Genomic DNA, 23,515 nt, shown 5'->3' with positions numbered 1-23,515 from the left:
TAGAGTGCCCTTATCTCAGACATGACAGACTGCAGGTGCATTGACTCTTAGTTCAGTGTTGGCAACAGCCTGGGGTTTTAGGTTTGATTTGTTGGTTGGTTGGTGTTTTGGGTTTTTTTGGTTTTTTGTTCAAATTTTTGTTAGGTCTTTTCTTTCCAGTTCAATCTTTAGTAGTTGAATGCCTTGTTTCTTTGGCAATATCCACTATTTCTGTTGGTTCCAGTTAGCATAAGATTTTGTCAGTTGTAATACATGTTTTTCACATTATTGCCAATAAGAAATACTATTGGGCAACTTTCATCTGGACATGACATAGTGCTCTGGTCTAGTTGACAGGATGGTGATCAGTCAGAGATTGGACTTGGTGGTATTGGAGGTTTTTCCTAACCTTAATGATCAATGACTTCATTTATCACACATTCATTTATGTGTGTGTATGTGTAAAATCAAAGAAAGGGTTATAAAAAATTCTTCTTTAACTCCTCATTGCAATGAACATTTAAAATGTTAGGGTAAAGTCTCATCAGTAGGGTTTGCTATTTGAAGCTGGCTGTGACATGAAACATGTGAGCAGCTTTCAAGGTTGGATTTGAGAGAAGGCCATGATTGTCTTAGTTCTGTCAACCATAGTAATGTAAATATTTGTTTGACTTTTATTGCAGGTGTTTGTTGAAAGTGCTGGCAGGTTCCTTGCCCTTATTTTTGCTATTTTCCCCCTAAGCAGTGTGGTATACCATGTACAATTGATTTCCAGTCACTCTGAGAACAACTGAACAAATATAAAGATTTTTTTGCCTAGTGTAAATTATCATATATATATGCAATAACAAAAGATTGCTAATGAATTTTTGTTGCAAATGAACTTAGTCAAAGTGGCTGTAATGTTCATTAATGTAACAATTTCCTTTTAAATTAATATTACGAATTTTGACATTCGGTGGGAGAGCTTGTGATAATAAACACTGTGAGTCTGTGTAATAGAAGTTGCATGCTCTGGCCCTTACAGTTTCTTGCATCAGATAATGAGAGTATTTTATATGTGCAAGTGTCAGAGAAATTTAACCATACTCTGTGACTAATAGTTAATAATAAGTCTAGATATAATCAGTAAAATATCAGCAGAGTTGCGTGCAAGCAAGTGTGGGTTAAATAACCCTTTTATTTTTAATTCATTGTAGCTACATGGATACAGTCCAGAGCATACTTACTCCACGTTTTGATCCTCTGAGATGTACATGATAAAAATTAAAGAGTGTTTTTTTTGTAATTTGGGACTTCAGAGGGCTTTTATATAAGGGCACTTTGCCTATGGAATCATCTCTCCAGAGCAGTCTTTGAGATCCCTGTGCTTAGAAGCTTTTAAAGTTCAATGCTATAAAATGTTCATGGGAAATAAATATTGAACATTGCCTGAGAGACAGGCAAAAAAAAGGGCAGGTTTAGATTATACATTAGAAAGAAATTCTTTACTGTGAGGGTGGTGAGGCACTGGCACAGGTTACCAGAGAAGCTGTGGATGCCCCCCCCCCCCCCCCATCCCGGCAGTGTTCAAGGCCAGGATGGAGCTCTGAGCAGCTTGGTCTAGTGGGAGGTGTCCTTGCCCATGGCAAGGGGTTGGAACAAGATGATCTTTAATGTCCCTTCCAACCCAAACTCTCCTGTGATTCCCTTCATTCTCCTCCCCTTATTTTTTCAGCAAGCTGCTGCCTGTCTCTGTCTGTTCCTGTGTAAAGGTACCTGGACTCACTGAATCCTTCTCTGCTTGCATAAAATACTAACAGGGGCAGCAAGTTGTAGGCTACTGTGGGGGAAAAGCATCCTAATTATGTACTTTGAATCCTTCTACAGCCTGTGATTCTGGGCTAACATGCTCAGAGAGAGAGAAGAGAGGAGCAGATAGAGGCTTAGAGTGACACAGCACATTAGTGTATGGCTGAGGAAGATTGGTTTGTGATGTATAAGCCAGTCACGTTTCCACACTCTTTAATTAAGCAGAGTAACAGGGTGTTGGTTCTTACTGTGCTTTCCAGCTCTGGTTTCAGTTATCTGTGGCTTTATCATCTTCTCTCTGAGCAGTTCATCCAAACAATAAAATGTTCTATTTTGGGCAGCAGCATGGAGCTGCAAGTGGGGGCTGAGTTTGTTTGCTCTTGCACCTCTGGGACGGGGCAGCTGTGCGAGGGCTCAGTCAAGGACACTGGCAGTGACATTTTTCATTCCCCAGCAAGTGCCAGAGATTGAGTGTTACTAGGCTTGTCACATTCTCTAGCATGCTGAGTTACATGTGAAGAGCAGATATTTCTAAAGTACTGCATTCATGGTTCATTTGGATGAGCAGGCATTTCTAATTTGGCACCAGCCTAATGAAAAAGATGCATTCCATTCCAGATTCCAGCAGCTGCAGACTTCATTGACTCCAAAGATAATGCCTTTAGTTTTGGCTGGGGAGCTTGAGTGATACTTCAGCTGACTGCTTCTAAATCCAGTGGTTGCTATACTTAGAGGGAAAATAATGAAATAAAATAGTTGCACTTTAAATTCACCCTTGTGTTAGTTTTTGTTTGAACTGTTGGTAAATCATGGATACACTCTAGTAGATTAACTAAGAATTTATAACATGTTTTATATGCTAAAAAACCCACCCTAGCAAACCTTAAACATATCTGACAGAAGAGGTAATACAGAGGACTCAGATTTAATATATACTTGCTAAGCAGTTTTGCTAGCAGTGGGGGTGAGTCATGTGCTTTCATTCTGCATTTCTTTGAATGCTGAAGGGGAGTTTGAAGGGTAGCAGCTGAGGTGGAAATTTGATTTTATTATATATTTGAAGGCAACCAGAGTGAATGGTATATATAGCCTTGTATGTTTGGAAAAAAAAAAAAGGTGAATTTTGGACATCGTATTAGATTCATATCTTTTAAAAGTGCTTAATGTATACATTTCTATCTGACATTCTTTCTTTTTCAATGTTGTTTATAAATAATATGCCTTGTCTGCTTCCAAACTGATAGAAGAAGCTCATTGCTGAGATAAATGTTCTTCTCCTAATTTAAGTACAGAGCAGATGAGTTCCCAGTTGTGCAGTCTGATAGAGGCATTTACCTGGTGATTCTTTTGATTGTTCTCTTTATTTTAACCAAAAAATCAGTGTTGAATTTACTTGAGTAGATTGAGGGATAATCCATATTCTGTTGTTATCTTAAAATTAATCACTTAACACCTAATTTTTAGACCTAATATTTAGTCCTTGCCATGCTAATTTCAGTTAACTGTAAGTTAATTGTTACCAGCAAGACCTGTAACACTTACATGAAAGGTATGCCTGCTCACTAGAAAAAAAGGCAGGGATTTAAAAAATGGAGGAAGAGTGACATGACACTGTTAACTTTTAAAACCAGTTTTTACAGATCTGCCTTTTCTGCACATGTAACTTCAGCTTTGAAAGTCTGGTGTTTTAAGAAAGTTGTGTTCCTTTCAGTGTTCTTGCATTTTTCTATGGCCAGAAGTTTTTAACCTTTGTTTTTAAGTATTGTTTGAGAAAAATATAAAGAACCTTATGAATTATAAAGTTGAGAGCAGTATGTTGATACGTGGACACGTTGCACAAAGTTATCATCCCTGAAAGCTACGGAATGAGATGTGGTGGTGTTGGAAATGGAAAGGGGAGAAGGAGTGGTGAGGCGGAGTGTTCAGAACAGGCCAAATTTTCCATGCAGCAAACTAAGAATGAGAAGGTTTTTTTAGTAGATGTAGTAGGGGGAGAGGTGGGGTGGAGAACTGTTCTTAGACTAACTGGAGAAGAGTCATAAAAGAACAGAGTAACCACTATAACCAGCAGCGACATTGCCATCTGTTGTAGTAAGATGACCCATTTGGGTGTTCAAAGGGTAAAACTTGGAAGTGCTACCTAGAACTTCCCAGGAAATAAATGAGAAAATCAGCGATTTCTAACCTGAAATGGAGAGTCAGGTAATTAAACTTTTCTATTGATACTGAATAAATATAATCTGATGGATAAAATTTGCGTTTTCCTGACCATTTAGGATTCATATATGGTTGGCTCTTAAATCAAGTTACTTGGGCTTTTTAAAACCCAGCTTGCCATTGTGGAGATGTCACTACCAACACCTAGATTTGAGATACTTACCTGAAATACTTGATCATGAGATTTTTTTTTCTGCTTTTCCTTTTTAGGATGGTTGGATTTCTCTTTTTTTGATTGTATTCCATTTGTGAAATAAGCGTATTTTATTTCATCAGGAGCCAGGATTTTGTGAGAGATGAGCTTTCACCAGCAGAATGGGCATATCTAATAGTGCAAATTCTTTTTTTGTGTGCTTTGAAGTTTAGTCCTGACTTCATTCAAGATACCAAAGTGGGGAGACTTAAGACTCATTTTTGGGGTTTTTTTTTCCCCCCTTAGGTTTAGCAAAGTGTCCTTTGTCTTGGGCACTTCTCTGCCACACTGGCCCATGGAAATTTTTAAGTCATAATTGTCCATCACTGACTTTTTTTCTGAATGCTGCCATAAGAAAATCTTGGCAATTTATTCAAGTATTATCTCTTGGAATTTACTCAAAGCTTAAGTTGAGGAGGTGGTTCTGATTTATAACTGAGGCGGATAATGTAAATTCATTTTTGTTTTTATAGGCATCTATTCAGAGTAAGTGCTCTGGACTGGAAAAAAAAACCCTCAACAAATCATAAATGTAAAATCCAGACCCAGCTCTCCAAAGTGGAAAGCCAAATGCACTTTTTAACACCTAAATGGCAGTTCTACTAAAGAACAGGTTGAGCAACTCTGATGTGACTAGATTTCATTAAACTATAAAAGATTGCAAAGGCATTTCATTTTATAAAGCCTTGTAAGTCACTAAACTGGATCCTTTTTGGGATCAGAGGCAATAAGGACAGAGTAAAAGATCTGGTGTAAAAGGTGTTTTACACTAAGCACAGATCTAACAGAGGGTTTAAATTAGCAATGTATTAATGCCACATTGCACTGTAGAAGTATTTTTTAAATGAATAACTAGATTGAATAAGTAAATACAGACTTGCATTTTGTGGAAATCCCCCCAGTTAGTACTTTATCTTATGTTTGCTTAGCTTTTAGAAAGTGTGTATTAAGTCACAATGCTAACTGGAAAAAAATTAGCTCTGTACTTGTTATCTGACACTTTCTTTACATGATTCCTCCAAAAATAGTGCTTATAATGCCATCACATTTTTTCCTGATATCTTCTTGTGTAAGCTTAATTAACCTTTTGGAAACACCAGCAGTGTTATCAGATTTTGTAGCAAAATATTGTACATGTGGTTTTTATAACATTTTTACACTCATTTTTTGGTGCTAGGGTAATGCTAAGGTAAAAAGTTAAACACTGATATTCCAGTTCCTCAGGGGAGCACTCACTGTTCTTTATCTTGTCTCTATTACTGAATTCTTTTGTGATCTGAACTCTTTCAAATGTAAAACACTCCCATTTTCTCGAGGGTGAATATGAGATCTAAAAATCTGAACTTGAAAAAGGTTGAAATTGATGGGAGCTGCACTTGACTCTATGAAGTGATTTTAACTGTTATTAATTCTTCATTTTCAGTACCAAAAATTCAGATATTCTGCCAGGTGATACTAGAACAGACACCACAAAGACATGCTGAGGAGCTCAGCAGAGATGTTTAGTAGGTCCTGGTTCCAAGTCCAGTAGAGTTATCTGAAGTATCTACAGTTGCCCTCAGGTCAATCAGAGCATGGAAAATGAAAGGTACATTTGTTTTGAAAAATACAGCTTTTCCACATGTAAAGTTAGTTACTGTTTTTGGCCACAGCCACACTGCCTTTCTGGTTTGATCTGCAAAGTGAGAGTGTTGTCATACCAGCCAGCTGCCAGGAGTGTTTTGAAGCTAAATGTATTGATATTTCTAAAGTATTTATACTTTAGTGTGAGTAGGAGAAAGCAAATCACTTACAGAATGAGTGGTCCCCTCTGTGAATTCATTTTCCAGGGCTGTGGCACAAAAGCTGGGAGTGAGCATTTAGTTGAAATCTAGATGATAACACTAAAGGAAGGGAGGACTCATACTATGGGCTTTTCAGTTTCTGAGCACGACTCTGCAATAAGAGATTATATATAATAATCCTCCAGGCATGTACTTTTCCAGCACTTTTTTCACTGTGCACCTGTAGTAAACCTTCTCAGTGAAATAAACTAGTAGCTGATTTCAAGTTCAGATAAAAATTATAAAAATGATAATGTTTGAGGGTTTTTTTCCTTCTGTAAGGTATTTATCTCCTGAGATTTTCTCTTACTGCAGTATATTTAGGGCATATCACAGGCACACATTGATCCTCAGCTATAAACCCATGCTTTTACACAAAATCAGAACAAAGTTATGAGGGCTTTTAGGAACATGCATTTTTTTAGCTAATTCAAAGCAATGATCCAGTTAGATGAAACTCTAATGTTATCAAACTGGATTTATTACAAAGAATGTTATAGGGAATATATTAGATACAATTTTGTAGTCTGCCTCTTTACACAGTCCAGGAAAATGTCACTAAAACAAAGATCAGAGTCAAGCACAATTTGCAGGAGTTTCAAGGATGCACTGAAGGGCATCTGCTCTACCTCTGATCTTCCAGAAAGGAGTTTTTCCTCACCACAGGCTTCCAACAACACCCATCTGGGGTGTGATTTTGTGATTTGGTCTACTGGGAGCTGTAGGACTATCAAAATCCATTTTCACTTATTAGCACTTTGGATTTGAACTTTGGAACTAGAGGCAACTAATGCCATATTCCAGCTGGGCTTAACATGTTATTAAGTCCAATAATTATAGGAATTTGTGAAAGTTTTTCAGTAATAATTACACCCTTTGGCAGATTTGTGCCTTGCTGAAAATATGATTTTTTTTTCTTTTAATGTGTGCTGTGATTGATTACTCAGTAGTTAGTCTCTTTAATAAGATGAACAAATTCTTTATTTTATTACCTGAAACAAAATGGAACATCAAGCCAAATGTCAATTCAGCAGTTGGCCATATTAGTTCTTTCTTAGGAAAACCAAATCCCAATTACTTTCAGCCATTCCTACTACCTCCTAAAGAGGTGGCATTTTTGTGAACAATCACTTTACAAGAACAAATGCCAATATAAAAACAGGTTTGTTCACAAGACAAAATATGCCAAGCTTTACTTAATCTCTAGAATAATTGTATTTGAGTGGCTCTATCATTGTGTTTGTTTAGCTCATGTTCAAAAATGATCATTGAATTTAAAAAGGGGTTTTTTTTAGTTGAACAGAAATAAAAAAAAGCAACAGAATGAGCAGCTGTACATGTGCCACAGAGTGCTATGTGCTCACTGTGAGAGCAGAGATAACGTGGCTGGGGATAACAGAGCTGAACTTCATCTCTCGCAAGCACTTGTCCACACATGGAATTATTTAGGAGCAGTGAGTCTTGAATATGCTGACACTCTTGTTTCTGTTTAGCTTAACACACTTTGATGGGCTGAATTAGACCAAAATAAGGCAACTTTATTCTGGAATAAGTGTGTCTACACATGGAATTATTCGGGAATAGCTGTTCTTGAGCAGTCATAATTAAATAATTCCATGTGTAGACAGTCCTTTAATCTAGCAAGTTCTTAAGTCATTTCTGAAAACATGACTTAGTTTCCTGTGTTATTAAGGGACAATCTATATATTTTTATCAAAAGTATTGTTCTGAAAAAAAAGCACCATTGAAGTCCCAGCTGGTCTTGAAAGTTGTGTGCTAGGTTGGGGGAGGGGATACCTATTGTTTTTTTTCAGATATCATTCAAAACAAGACAAATGTATGGCAAAATAGCAATTTTAAATACAGCTCAAAAATACTAGTCTGAACACTTCTAGAGTACCTTTACTAGGAAAGTAGCTTGAAAGAGATGATAATTGCTTTAAGACCCTTTTACCTATCAGTTTTTCAGCTGATTGTGTTTAAAAGTGAAGGCAAGAAATTCTAAGTGACAGAATAATATTGGCTATTACACTGTTTGCCTTTCAGTGAAAACTTGTGTTTTATAATGAGGTAAATTTTTTCCCCCTGTGTCAAATAAGTAATTTACTGGAAATTCATTACAACCAGGAGTTTCAGGCCAGTGCAACTCAATGCTTACATTCTACTTATCTGTAAACTGTGTCTTAATGCATTTATTCAATTCACTTGTGTAAATTACCAGTGGAAATCTATTGCTCTTTGGACAGCTTAGCTATTTGACAAGGTATGTTATTGCCTTGAAAACAAATTACATAAAAAGATTCAGAATTTAAAGCACATTATTTGAGAAACCATTAGATTATCTGTTCTTATTAGAAACAAATGAACTCCAGTAACAAAATATTCAGAATTTCTCTATAAAGAGATGTTTTGTAAAGAATGAAAGGCTCTATAGTGATTGTTAAGAATTTCGGACAATCTTAGGTTTTTTTTAAAAGCCACATTCTGAGTCAGTGTTATTTTTGTGTTCACAAATGTAAACACACAGCTCAGTGTACTATTGTTCATTCAGAGCAGTGAAACAAACGTGCAGGGTTCAGATGGTGGAGAGATGTTTGAACAAGGACTAAACGCGTGTGGCACGTGAATACTCAGATGGACCTGCTGCTGTTTGAATAGTGATGGTTCTGCTGGGACAGGCTGTTGCTTCCTGTAGCAAATTTCCTTACAGTGTAAGGCAGCAAAAGATGTATGCTCTATTTTTTACTTTTTTCTCTGGTATACAAATCCCCTATTTTTTTGTGTGCGTAAAAAAATGTGGATTTTGCTGCATTGTTCTCTCCCACTCACATGAATCACATTCTTAACTAAAGGGGGCCAAAATAGCCTTCAATGTAAGCCTTTCTCCTAAACACCAACATTAAAAATTATCCTGCCGTGAGATCATAGCTGACTTAATTAAAACAAGGCTGATGTGGGGCAACATTGTACCTGACCTGCCTATCAGTGTCCTATTCTTTTCTCTCTTTGTCATAATGGAGCAGACTAAGAAGAATTGGACTGCAGTTTTCTTCACATAAACACAAGTGAACTTTGGCAAGATCAAGACATACAGATAGCATTATTGCACAGTCATAAATGGGATTTCTGTGGATGCTTCAAATACCTTTCTGCAGACTACCAATAGCCTCCTTCCTGGGCTGAGGTAATTCATTGTAGGAGACTTGCTGAATAAACACTGAGGTTGTTGCTGTGCTAACATTCAGGTGCAGTTGTTCTGTGCATTACTGTGTAACTATGAGCTATTGAATCAGCAGTGGGAAAGGGACTTCCAAAAAAACCACCTGGTACTTTCCATGGCATACTCAGTGGCTACAATTTTGGGCTGACACCAGCTTTTGTTCATCAGCCTTTGGATTGTTTAAAATTGTGGTAAGGTTAGTTTACCACACGAGGAAGCCTACAAATCTCATAAAACTTTATGAAGTTTTGTTAAATTTTATTTAACAAAAGCTTGCATTGGGAATCTCTCATTTGTAGTTCTGTTAGATGTGTATTGATCACAGCAGTCCTACTACAGGCTAGGTTTTGAATGTTACTAGACAAGCTTGTGAGAGTGCTGCAGACACGAGGATAGAGTTATCAATCAGGTTGCTTCCAGTCTCTGTGTAAAAAAAGGACAATTCTGTCAGGAAGATGAACAAAAAAATATCCTTTTTTTAAAGTGAAAAGGCAGTGCTACCTTTCTACTTTATAGGGAAAGCTGCTTCTCTGCTTGGGGAGCTGCTTTGTATCGTTTTTTTTTATGGTGCTTCCTGAGAGGTAGACCTCTGAATTTTCATCCTCTCTCAAGCCACAAGTGTTAAGATCTGCAGTTTAAAGTCTGGTTAGACCTGAGCTGGATCTCTTTATTTGTGCACAGTTCTCTCATAAAATATCCATGAAGCTCTTCCAGACCCATTGGAAGACACCAACAAAGTGGCTTTATAAAAAACAGGATTACATGTGGTGCAGTACAGCTCATGAGGGAGAAATCTCTATTAAGCTCCATGTCAGAGGTTTGTTTGAGGTAATCTCAGGCTTCCACATATTTGTATTAAATAAGAGATGTTCAAAGCAATTATTCCAGATGCCAGTACTGGTTTAGGAGCATTAAACTTTTCTTTAATTGCTGCAGCATCCCTTTTCTGCCCCAGGTAAACCAGCAAATGGCAGCTCAGTGTCTACTTTGGGATTGCACTGGTCTTTGGATTTAGTGCTGTGCTCAAAGGCCTCCTTGGATGAGGTGGTGTTCTGGTCCACATGTACCTGCCATTCTGTTAGAGTAACATGCTGCTCCTCTAAAACCTTAGAGAGGAAGGGACCAAGCATTAGTGAAAAGTTTCTTGTGGGTTTGTGCTTCCTGCTTAGTGCTCTCTGTAAAATTAGGTGCTGTGTTTGCTAGATTTTTTTATTTTTAATATGAAGTGGGGGGGTGGGGGGGGGAACCCCATACATTCCAGTTGTTTGGCTTTTTTAGTTGGAAAGTTTGTTAGGAGGAAACTGAAGTGTATATGTGTGTATATGCAGGTAGACATGCACGTTGTTAGCATGTCAGACTGCTCCAACTTTTCTGTGTAAACAGGGTTAATGAACCTTGCTAGGCACAGCATTAACAAAAGGAAAAAGGAGCTCAGGAGTAGTGAAAATGGCGTCAGCATTAACTGGGGAAATGGATTGCCCTTCACATTTGTCCATTTGGCAGCACTTGTGGGCAAGCAACATGACATTTCCTCTCTCTTTTCTTCATTTCATTCCTTGTCCCATTCTTTGCACTCTGCCAGCTATTCAAGAAATGGACTTTATTCATCTGTGCACAAGGCACAGTATACAAATGCCTCCTGATCCTTTAAGGTTGTTCATTCCAGGGCAATCCAAAACTAAAATACACATTGTGAATTTAGCATCTTGTGATGACACATCTGTGAGTGTGCATGATGACTATAATTAGTATGGGTAAAAACAGGCTAAGGCTGCTACTGGTGTTAAATTACTTTTCTTGTAAAACCCTTGTGAGCACCCTGTGTGACAAACTGTTGTATGAACATATAAAAAGCCAGAATTAAGCCATGACTGTAGTCTTAAATAATTAATAATTGAACTACATGTTTATGAATAGTGGTTCTGTGGGTTTATGTATTATATAAAAATTAAAATGCATTGCTATTTTAAAAGAACACCATTAACCTGTCCCTACCCCTTTTCTCTCTGCCCCCTATGTTTTACATTTTCTTTCCCCTAAAAGAAACGCTTTCTGATTAAGGATCATGTTGAAAACTCAGCAGTTTTTAATCCAGCTCTCTGCAGGCTGCAGTTCATGCTTCATTTAACTGATCAGTTCCACTGCTACATTACTAGACAAAATCACCAGTTTGAAGAGAGAAGCAATTATAGTAAGTCATAAAAATGGAAGACCCCACATTTTAAGAAATGAAATTAATTTTTAACACTTTCCACTTCTCATACAAATTATTTGGAGGGTGTGTTTGTACATGACCAAACAAATAGCAGACTTTTCAGTGTTTTGCTACACTTGGTACAGTAAATCCAGATCCAAACGTGAAGTATGTGCTCAGCTGTTCAACAGAGACTGTTAAAAAAGATTATTCTATGTGCTTTGAAATAACAGTATGGATGCATGTGAAAAAGTATCAGCAAAGTAATGCAGAAATGCTTCTGTAAAGTATGAGTGTCAGACTTGATCAGTAATTATTACTGTAAACCTTGAGGTTAGCATAAACAGGGCTTCTAATCAGCAAACCTGATCCTTAACTTTTTGTGGAGCTGCTGGAAAATAACTGTCTGAACAGATGCTTTGATGGGACAGCAGATCAGACCCTGAGAGATGTTGCTGGAAAACAAATTTCATACCCTGCTGGCAAAAACCCAAAAGGTGTGGGGCCAGCCATGTAGCCCTAAATATCTCCATGGACTCTTGCATAGGATTTATGTGGCCTGTTCATTACTTTGTGCCACAGTATCTGAGAGTCCTTTCTAGTGGGTGTTCTTCACTTAAATGCTCACAGGTTCAATACACTTGCAACTTGGGCCTTGAAAGTTCAGAAAATATCATCTCTTTTTTATTTTTTAGTTTTTGCTTATTTAGTTCTTTCATATGAATGGTTGTGATGAAAAGTTTTTATTTGCTCTTTTTCTAGCATGATACTTCTTAAACGTGAAACAATGCTTGCAAGTGAGGGTTTTCTTTTCTCCATTCTCCCCTCATTCACATTTTTCTTTACTAATTTCTGATTTTCAGCAGGCCTTCTTCTGAGACTGCTGACAAAACTCCGACTCTACCACCTTATTATAGTGAAAGTGCAGCAATTCAGGATGTCTCTTGTGACAGACACCTCCAATTTGGACATTTGAAATACTCCAGTATTTCAGTACTGTTGTAGAAATTTGGGATTTGTTATTAAAATATAAATTCACTGGATATTTGCTCAGTGCTTAAACATTTATGCTCCTCTTTTGAATAAGAAAAGCTTGTATTGAGCAAGAACTTATATTGACACCTTAGATGTTTAGACCATTGAGCAGTGGGTTATTTATTGAATCCAATAGCTGCTAATCATGTGGCAAAAAATCCACATTGGCTGTTTTCACAGTTATCATTGTGCTGGCATGCAGTAAAAACAGGAGCCTGATGGAAGTTGGAAAGTTGATCAGATAGTCCTGACTCTGAAGGCTTTTCATGGTGTCAATTATTTTTTGCTGCATGTCCACCCCATGATAATCTATTGTGACAATGAGAAAAAAACAGGTTGTGTTGGCATCTTTAGCTGGTGCCCTACAATTGAAAAATGAGTTCTAGTATTATAGGGATTTGTTGCAAATATTCCTAAAGCAATCTAGCACCTCATGTGGGGTATTGCAGCCCATGGCCAGAGACACAGGATCATGAAATTTGTCTTGTGAGAGCAATTTCAATTTCTTTATGTGATCATTATGTTGCAGCTGAGTCATGGGTATTTTCTTTGCTCTCTAACATGCAAATTTGTTTTCCACAAAAACAGCAGTATAAATGTATTTTTCCATGTGATGTGGACTAAAGTCCGCTTGGAGCACCACATGCTCCAAGCAGATTCACAAAGCAAAGTCACTCCTGAAATACACTACTTTATAAGGTATATCCCTGTCTTATGGGAGCAAAAAAACCCAAACATTCATTATTTTTGCTCTGAACTGATGCTCAACTTATCCCACTGCTTTTCTTCAAACAATCCTACAGTAAGAAAATAATACAGGCAAACAGTTTAGCTATGTGTTTAGTCATCACAGTAAATGACCTAAGGATGAGATTTTTGCAGGAGTACAGAATTTGGCACATCTAAAGAAAATTCTCTTTAGTAAGCAACACCAGACAGCTGAAATAAGGTTGCATAATCTTCCCAAGTTCTTCTTAAATTGCTTAAAAAATAATAGATTTTTCTCTTGGCAAGAACACAATAATTGGAGCTGAATTGGATGTACTGATGCACTGACTACTACCCAGTGCATTTTACTGTTGATAGTGTTTCAGGTTCAATGACTTAGAGGTCTCTGAAAACACAAGGGGGTTTTGGAATTTTTGACATTTTTGTGCTGTAGGTAGGTGACACCATGATGTCAGATTGATTATGCAGATTCTGTGTTAGCATGTAGCATTTCCTTTAAAAGTAGCACTAGCAGTGGAGGAGAGATTACTACAAAGTCCAGGAAATATCATTTGGTCATTTAACTAATCCCCTTTTTTTTTTTTTTTTTTGAGGCAGAGGGAGAAAATGCAATGTGGATTGAGGGTTTGGGGTTTTTTATTGTTATTACTTATGAAAAGATACCTTAGGTTAATCCATTTTGAATGTCAAGAGGATAAATCTGACAGGAGTCAGAAGAGCTCCAGTGGGACTAGCACTACAAGTTACAAAACAGCTAACATCATCCAAGACTAATTTCTTTCCCCTGTTTGTCCTACTGTGGAGGGAGAGTTAAAAGGCAATTCTTGGAGAGTTGAAAGGCTCCATAATAGGGCTCCTCTCTCTAAGGGAGTAAAACTGCTTTGTGGCCTTTGTCTTCAGGCTGCTAATAAACCATCCCATGCTGTGAGGCTTTGAGTTCACTCTTAATTCAACTTCAGTTCAGCTTCCATCAGCTTTGGTTTCCCTGTCTTTGTGAGTTGTTTTTTCCTTGAATACACGGTGTATCTAACTCATATTTGAGTTTCCTTATTCATTGCCTGAGTTTAGAAATGCACCAGCTTCGTAACACCCTGCTTGGCAATTTTTGTCAAAGGATAGAAATTGCCAGAAGCATTTCAGTAGCTGAGAGTTTTAATGGTTACTGCTGTCTTTCTGTCTGTCTCTCTCTGAGTGCATGTCTTTTTCTGTCTTAAAGCAACATACAAATGTAAGGACGCATTTATCCAATGTGGATGTCTGTCAGATCTTCTGGGCTGTTCAAGAAGGCACATTATTCTGTGCAGTTGTGGTTTGGCTGATCCTACTCCTTCCCCAGTCCCCAATTATCAGACCAATCTAGTAACATTTGCCTATTGTTCCTGCTCCTACTTTTCCAGATAAGACCAAAATATAGTGTTTGGACTTGTAAATGCCAAGGAATTTGCACCTGGCAAATTACAGATTTGGCAAGAGATGGCATTGGGGGGGGGGGTAGTGCTCAGTTAATTTTGCAATCAATGAGGTCTGACACTGGGGGAGCAGCTGCAAAGGGCCAGTCCCAGCCCTGCCAGCCCAGCAAGGTTCTGTTTACTGCCTTTGTACCTAGGCAGAGCTTAGAAAATGATGGGGGGAAGAAGGGGGATCGCCTGCCTTCTGCTGGCAAGCAGTGACATGCCTGTGATGGTGGCCAGGGCTGGGCTGGCAGCACTGCCCTCTCCATGCTGGCATCTTTCAGGGCTCAGGGATAGAGCTGGCGTTCCATGCCCTCTGATGTTTAACTCTTAAACTGCCACTCTCATAGAATGGACTTTCCTGGGTCACTGGGGAGCAGGGGACAGGCACAGCCAGTGCACCCTGGCATCAGAACAGCTCTCCTGGAAAATATTGGTGTGCCTGTGTCCAGAGCCAGAGGGAGCTCTTAAAATTAAAGCAGACAAAGCAAAGGTACCCTAATATTTGTTTTGTTTTACGCTGAATATTTGCTTAATGAATTAAATGTCCCTGCAAATAACAAGTTAGCCTAAAATATCTGTAGTTTCAGTTAGAAATCATTTGAAATGATGTAGTGATGCTGCTGCACATCCCACTGAGCATTGCTTGCATTTGTGCAGGCACACAGCATTAACAACACGGGAAAGAAGCAGGTGAGGGTGGTCTGGGGTGGCACATTACTTTGGGAGCAGGGAAGAGTCTCATGCAGGAGCAATGCTGGGTGAAGCATAAAGTACTATCAATTTAGTACTGACCTGAGGCAGAATCCTGTACTTAAAGGGTTGGGCATTTTTTACTAAAAGGACAGAAAACTGGTGAATTGGTCTCAGAGATCTAATTTATGACCTTTAAAGAAGTTTGCAGGGAGGGTATAGAAGCTGGATAGTCAAGGAGTTTCACTCTGTCTTCTCATCTACTTTTCAAGAAGCACATTTATTTGTCTGGTTTGGGTTTGTTGTGTTGTATGAACCTATAAGTACTCTATGGGTTTCTGTTTTGGTAAGATGATATGTGATTATGTTTTGCCAAGTAAAAAAGCTGTGAGTCTCATGGATATCTGCTACTGTATTCTCAAAAATGTTATATTTTTATATTATTTTATGAGAAATTGAAAGAGCACAAAAATTAAGCATACAGTTGTAAGTTAGAAGTTCTGTGTTTCTGTAAAAGTATGAAAACCAGATGATTTCTTGCTATTCATTTTAAGGCAAATAAACAAGCTTATTTTAGGTACTGGAGAACTTAGTCACACAGATTTCATTTGGTTTCTGATTGAATACTGCATTTGAATCTATGGATACTCAGATGTGGAACTAGCACACATATTTAGCTTGAAGGGTGAACTCTTTGCTGAGCCTTAAATATGTTAGGAATTTAGGATTTGTTATTTCCAGAGTACTGTGTGTACAGTTACCTGCAGAGTGGTTGGTAGTTTTCTTCTGAGGGTTTTGGGGGTTTTTTGGTTCCTGGTTTGCAGCCTAATTCTTATACAGGATGTAGAAAATTAAAATATTCAGTTCCATTTCAAGAGGTGAGATTCAGGTGAAAAGTGTTGTGTTGTTAATGAATGGAAAAAAGCTCAGTACTCCAAATGCAAAGGGTAGTAGAGAATTTGTGGATTGGGAATGGCAGGTAAGACAAAAAAATAAGGTCAAGGAAGGAGAAAAATAGAAAGGAAAGCAGGGATAGAAAACATAACAGATGGAGATTATATTGAGAGGTTTTTTATGCTTAAAAATAATTGAGAGGCAGGAAGGGAAATAATGTAAAAATGAAGAGAGGAAGAGTCATTACAAGAAAGCATCACATAAGCCTGAAACTAAATTCTGATTTTTTTTATGTCAATTTGTGAGATTTTTTAAAATTATAGTGTAAAAGAGTAAGTCTGTGCGGTATCAGCTTTCTTTCGTTGCTGTTTTGGGGTGATTTTTTTGTGTTTTGAAAACCTGAGCCTGTTTATTACTGAGTGGTAATTCTAATTTTTTCCCCTGCAACCTCTAATTAATAAAACCCACATATAGCTGAAGAGAAAGAAAGTGCTTTATTTTAAAATTTTACTGTCTGCCATATTCCTACTGTCATTCTTTGCTTTTTAGAACTGAAAATCAAACTGACCTTCACCAGCTACTCAAATGCAGCTGAGAACACATGTTGAGAGGGCAAAGGCTTGCACACGTAAATGTGATTTTGTACCCTCGGTTCATGCCAAAAGAAAGTACAATTATTCTCTACTCAAAAGTCTCAGTGGGAACCCTGGCCATTGTCAGATGGGTGCTTTGTGCACATCTGCTGCATTGGCCAATGCTTGACTTGACTGCTCACCCTTTCACTGAGGATAAACAAGGAAATAGAAACTCCTGCTTGTGTAACTAAAAGGATGTGAAAGGATATGTCCTCATTCGAAGCATTTGGAGCAAAGAGTAGCCTGGCTTGGAACAGGCACAGAGGAACAAAATATATCCGCGTTTTACCAGGTCACGCCGCCACATCCAGTGTGCCATGGACAAATAATTATTCTTCAGGCTTTTAAAAATATGCATAGCCGAGCTCTGAGGTATACAAGTAGGTCTCTAAACAAGCATGTCAAGTGTGGTTAGTGTTGTGTGCAAATGGAATGGTGTACAGTCCTTTCTGCCCCTTTCTGGCTCCTTTTTAAGTTGATGCTGTCAAATACCAGAAAAACAATTTTCCAAGTTTCAGTTTCTTCAGGCAAAATGGGGTATAGCCAACATCTGTAAAAGCACTTAGAATTTGTTGTTATTATGAGAACTTTTTTTTTCCTCCCAGAAAGTGGCATTCCAGTAGATGCAAGTGATGTCACTTAGATGTCTATCTGTCATGTGGCTCTATTCCTGGAGTATTATTTCCACTGAAAACTGTTTGCTGTGAAATGGTTTTGACCCAAGAGTAACAGTAAGCATGAAATTGGTGTAATTGTTTCTTCCTTAAAAAGTGCTCACAGAAAAAGGACAAAACCAAAACTAGCAATTAAAAAAAAAAAAAAATCCATGACCAGGTACATTAGCAGGAAGTTCAGGTAAGGTTGACAGCTGTTGTTTTGACAGACTTGTGCAATCATTCCAAAGGAGTTCATAGCTGTAGGAGCCTGCAGCAGGCTTGCAAGCTGACACAGCCTCTTAAACTTCAGATTTAGACACAAGTTTCTCTTCTGATGGAAGATCTTGGAAAGGCTTGTCACACCTCTGAAAGAGCTCCTGTAACAGAGGGAATTTTATATGCTGTGTGAAATGAGCCACCATCTTCAGAAAAACTCCTCAGTTTTGTAACTAGACCAAAGGGAGGGCAGTGCCCAAGCAGGAAGCCTGGGCACCTCAAACCAAGCTCTGCTTGGATTTTGCAAGATGAGAGGTAAGCATATACCCTGCCAAGTTTTTGTGTCAGGCTAGAGCTGGCCTGTATACACACACTCACAGCCTGCTGCCAGCAGGCTCCCTTTGTGCTTCACAGTGCTGCTACACTTTTTACAGTACTCCCTACCTTCCCTCAGGATAGCTCCCACCACTCTCTGATATGGTCATTCCTTACCTGGACTGTCAATTTTCCCATTGTTTCAAGAGCCCCTCCCTCTTTCTTGGCAACAAGTGTCCTGTAGTCTCCTCCCAAAGAGGAGAAACTGAGAAGCTTTAGTTTCTTTGGTCACAGTGAAATGCGTGGGCCTTGACCCTTTCCTGTGGGTGTACTGATGCTGTGGGTATACTGGGACTTGGCATCCTGCAGAAAGCATGGATGCTTTGTGAATAAAGCACGTGTGCTGCTTTCCCTTAAGAACAAATTTGTTCCATATTTTTCATACACTGCTACTTTAGTTTCTTCAAAATGAAGGAAGCCACCTTACTCCCACTGCTGCCAGCATCTTTCAGCTTCCCTCTGGGGTCAGACTCATTTCAATGTATTCTCTGCTCCAGCCCTGTCCCCTGCTGCTACTTAAGGAGAGGACTGTATGATTGTCCAGTGGCACACTAGTACCTTCCAATTTAGGCCAGCAGCAAGCCCAAGTACTTTTATAAAGTCAGCTCTTTAATAACTATATTTAACAATATCCCTGCAGAAAATAGCAAGGTATATAGAGTTGAAGCAAGCTGTCCTTCAGCCTTCCAGGCACTGGCAAAATACTTTCAAAACTGATATCTCATTTTAGCCCATAAATAGGTTGAGCAAGCTTCCTCTGAGAAGCAGGCAATCATCCTCGTGGAAATCTCTTCACATTTAAAGGCAAACTCAAATCAGGATTTATACTTTAGAAAATTTAATAGTAGTCCCAGTGAGTTTGTAGAAGCAGACTCTACTGGAACAGATTCAATTGTCAACATCTAGTACCATTTTTGCTGACTTAACTTCTCTTGTTTGATCTACGAATGGCTCTCCAGAAGGGCGTGGGTCTGATATTATATCTGCATAACCCCATGCAGGTGTCTTGGATATTACAGAAGGGCCTAAAATAGCACTGCATGCCTCTGTGCTTGCCTCTAAATCCCATGCTGCTTAAGCCTTGGCTCTGATGCGTAGGAAAAGGCACTATGTTGATTCAGGTCTCATTATTGGGGGAAGCATGAAGTGAAATTTTGACAGCTTGCAAGCTTTATGAATGTCAGAGGTGGTTTTCAACAGAGGCAGAGCTAAATGCTGTGTCTGGTATTTCAACATAAAAGTATCACCTTAAGTCATTCCTGTGGTCAGTTTGGTTAATGTTCCTTCTGTAAGGTTTTAATCCTGTTACCCTCTTTGCTTCAGTAACAGGTACTGTGTGAATCATCAGGTGTTCTCAAATGTTTGGACTATCTTCACATGCATGTATAAATGCACTTGAGGTTTATAAAATACCTGTAATGGTGATTTAGTAGCATAACAAATGGTCCTTTTTGTGAGAGGTTGCAGTCTGTACTTCTTGGTGCATCACTCCAAACATGGGTCACCTTCAGCTTCCATTGCATGGCTGAAACTTGGACTCCACCTCCTGCTGTAAGTTGAGACAATGAGACAGCAGTAAATAGTTGCCATTTTACCTGACTGTGGACAACTTGATCGGCCTTAAGCCCGAAACTTAGGAAGGAATGTTGACATTCCTTCTTTCAACTTTCTTCTGCAATAAATGGGCTCACTTGGCAGTTCCAGAACTGGAAACTCATTCCATGATCTTAGAGACATGTGTCCCTTGTGAGTCAGTTTCTCACAATTTAGAAAAGCCTGAGAAGAATGAGAGAAAAATAGTTGATTACCTCAAATCATATTCTAGCGTGTTTGGGTGCAAGGTGCATCTTGGTGGATTTGCTGCCATGCGGCTCCAAGATTCTCCAGCAGAAATATGTGTTAGCTTCTGTCAGCTTTCAGAGCAAAATACTTCTTCTTGGCTGCTGAGGAGGAATGAAAACAAACATAAAGAACTCATTGCCATCATGGGAGCTGGGTGATATGATGTCTTTTGAATGAGGTTTTTACTTTAAATCTTGCTGGATTTAGTGGCTGGCTGAGGTAAATATTTCCATACAAACATACTGGTAATAAACCAAGTGTCTTTGGTCTAGACTCTGAGAGAGCGGGACTGCTGATTTTTAATGCTCATGTTTATGTGGCTAACAGGTAGTAGATAACAAAAAAAAATATTTCTGGGGATTGAAAATGACATCTCAAAAAAGAAAAAAAACTTCACTAAGTCCTTGGCACAGCAATGTAGTGTATGCATAAGGATATGAAGGAGCCAGTGAGAAATTTCAGAGCTTTAAGTGCCCTTATTTACTGTCTTAACTACATGAGGCATATGGTGGGTTTGTTTTGTTATAAACATTGGTCTGACTTAGCTACAGGAGGCAAGTGACACTTTCTGGAGACTGGATTAGTTTTCAGTTTTGTTTGACACATTTGGACTAATCAACCCAAATGACATCATGGACATCAAATTGTGCTGGCATACATCCTAAAAATGATCCTGTTGGAAAGTTCCAGCTAAATTTTCGTCAGTGGAAAATGTACTTCCAGCAAAAGCAAAACTTTAGGTGACATCAGGATATGGTTAAGAGTTTTTCTGTCAGAGAACTTAAAAAATTCTCTATGGCCTCCTATCCTACCTGAGAGTTTTTAGATTGGATAGTTTGTTACTTGTTTTGTTTGGTGTTTTGTCGACCCACAGCACTTCCCTCCTCGTCCTTCTGAAGGAAGAGAAAGCCAAGACTCGTAGAATGATAGGAGACTTTTGGATCATTGCATCAGTTTTAGAGCCCATCCCTTGAAGGAGAAAGTTTACCTCAGTTTTTTGGTGGATTCTTTAAAGGATCCTGGCCAACTTACAGCTGGACAGCTGCTATGACCTCACACAGTTTTTTGAGGCACAAATGAAAGATTAGCAAAAAGCTGATGGACATGGGACTGGAAGCTTTCATGTGAATGGGGGATGGAGAAGAATTTTTCTTTTTAAATTTAGAGAGATTTAAAAGTTTAAGGCAACTTCTAAATAAGCACTTGTGTCCTGTTGAGCTGTTCCTTCTGTTTGCCAGAACAAAATGCAGAATCTGCCTAAACTTGAAGTGTGATGGTTTGCTTGTAAAGGTTCCTTTTTTTTTTTTTTTAACAGAATATTCCATTTCCACACCTTATTTTTCCTTACCATAGCATCAACTCGTCTCTAAGATTTGACTATCAGAGCTTATCCTGTGTTGGGTATAGGCCATTGCTTTATATAGTTTTTATCTGTGTTGTTTCCCTGCCCTATTTGATGCTTATTTAGGTAATTTTTTTTCTAAGCAACTCAACCTCATTTCACTTTGGAACTGATCTTCTCTTCTATTCTTTTCTTTACATTTTAAGCAGTATACCATGTATAGCAGATCTGAAAGTGCTGCTCATTTTTCATGTGCACAGTATATTTAGTCAGGTTGATAAAACTGAAAAAAAAAATGTAAATCTCAAAATTAACCTTTGGAAAGAAAACTCAGGGAGGATTACAGTCCTAGTCCGCCCACCCTTCTGTGGAGTCTGCTGAACCACTGCAAAATGAGGAGCTGTGGCTAATCTGAGTGGTAGCAAAAGCCCCTTAAACAAGTTTGTCTTTCAGGTGCATAAAAATGTTAATTTCTAAGCATATATTACATATTGCAGAAATTAAATACTGTATGAACTGTTTTCTCCTAGAAGGTTTGCTCTTCTCTGGCTTAAATATCATTATACTTGTAGTTTCAAGAATTTTTCAAAATATTTCATTTCCATGGAAAAGTGTGGGGGACTACAATTATTTTGCATTCAGTTGCTACAAGCAGAGGGACTGAATATTTATTGAAGGGATTTTGCTACTGTTATCTCAGGAAAATAGTTCTGAAACTAGGCTAAGTGATTTTTTTTGTACAATTGGCGTCCAGGTAACCTTAGACACAAAAAAAACCAAAAAAACCAAAAAACAACCCCAAAAAAACCCCAAACCATAAAAAAAGAGGGGAGGTTACCTGAGGATTACTGATGTAGAGAAGCTGTTGAAGAAGAAAGCTCAGCAAACTCGAGATATCTGGATTTTACTGTGATAGAATGGAACTTGTAACTATCCTAATTGCCTTGGATCAGTTCGAAGTATGTCCTTGGAATGATGTTATGATGTTAGCATAATATTTATTTACGTTCTCCCCTCTGCATGCCAGATTGGAGTGCTGCAGTGTTCCTTGTGCAAAAGGCAGCTGACAGGAGGAATCTCTCCCGGTGCTGACTTGGGGTGAGCCCTGGTTATAGCCAGGAGCTGAGCAGGGCTCTTTGGAAGGCAGCCTTTTGTGCCCTGTCCTGCTGTGACCTGTGTGCTTCTGAGTGCCCTGGTGACCAGCCAGGGCAGCTGCTATCTTTTAAATGAGGTGAGAGCCTTTTAACGCAGTGGGGGGCAGAGCTGGGCTCTCTCTAATACACGGCAGCTGCCCATTGCCTCAAGGACAGTACTGCAGCCAGCATTAATGGGAAATGCTCCTTTACCTGTAGCAAAACACATCATTTTGTTTGGCTGAGATGGGTAAAGGTAACAGATGTGGAGTAGGCATTCTTCCTCTGCAAGATGATGCAATTGCTGCTAATGCACAGTTATTCTTTCCTACTAAGTTTGCTTTGCATTGTATGTTAAAAAAAAAAAAACAAACCCCAAGCAACTCAGTACAGAATAATGAAAGACAGAGGAACAAAAGTATTACTTCTAAAAATAACTGTTTGGAAGTACTTGTCACTAACCTTCATGTGATCCCAATCAGGCCTACAGAAAAAAAAAATGTAGATGAAAGCAGGATTACACAGATGATTATTTTAAGGGATAAATCCAAGCACCACAACATGTGCAATAGAAATTTTTATGTGGAGATTGTAGAAACTATTAAATTATGTTCAACATGATCAAATTATTATCAAGTTTTGCATTGTGTACAAGAGAATGACTTTTACTTTTAGAAGAATGGTGCACTGTACCATCTGAGAAGTGTATTGAGCTGAATTGGAAATGTATATCAATAAAATGGGCTTGGAATTACAGAATCAGTATTTTTAAAATATCCCAAGACACTAAATACTCATGCTTTAGGGAATACCAGTTTGCAGATAACTGTTTATTCTCAGAGTATTTGAGCTCAAAACTGCCTGGTTGGAGTATCTGGTTCTGGCTGCCCTGGAGACTAAGTTCTATAGTCCCTTTTCTCTTTTTAAAAGTAAAATAGGATTCAAACGTATTCACAAATATAGTAAAATTAAATATCTTGGTGTATGTATAAAATAATAGTGTAAGTTGTTGATACTGTTAATCAAAGCAATTCTAAAAATCTTACCATAGAGAAGCAGAATTATGGTTCCAATGCCAGATGTTAAAGAGCAGAACA

The 23,515-nt window shown here is 38.4% G+C and overlaps 1 protein-coding gene across 2 annotated transcripts in view; it reads left to right on the top strand.

The window, feature by feature from the left end:
* Window positions 1–23,515, top strand: part of KCNQ1 (potassium voltage-gated channel subfamily Q member 1) — a 332,947-nt gene that overhangs the window by 148,830 nt on the left and 160,602 nt on the right. The gene's annotated exons all lie outside the window — the stretch shown is intronic.

This window comes from Haemorhous mexicanus, chromosome 6 (genome assembly GCF_027477595.1).
Source record: "Haemorhous mexicanus isolate bHaeMex1 chromosome 6, bHaeMex1.pri, whole genome shotgun sequence".
NCBI classification, from domain to species: domain Eukaryota; kingdom Metazoa; phylum Chordata; class Aves; order Passeriformes; family Fringillidae; genus Haemorhous; species Haemorhous mexicanus.
The sequence above is the reverse complement of the archived record's forward strand: the minus strand, read 5'-3'. Positions and strand labels throughout refer to the sequence as shown.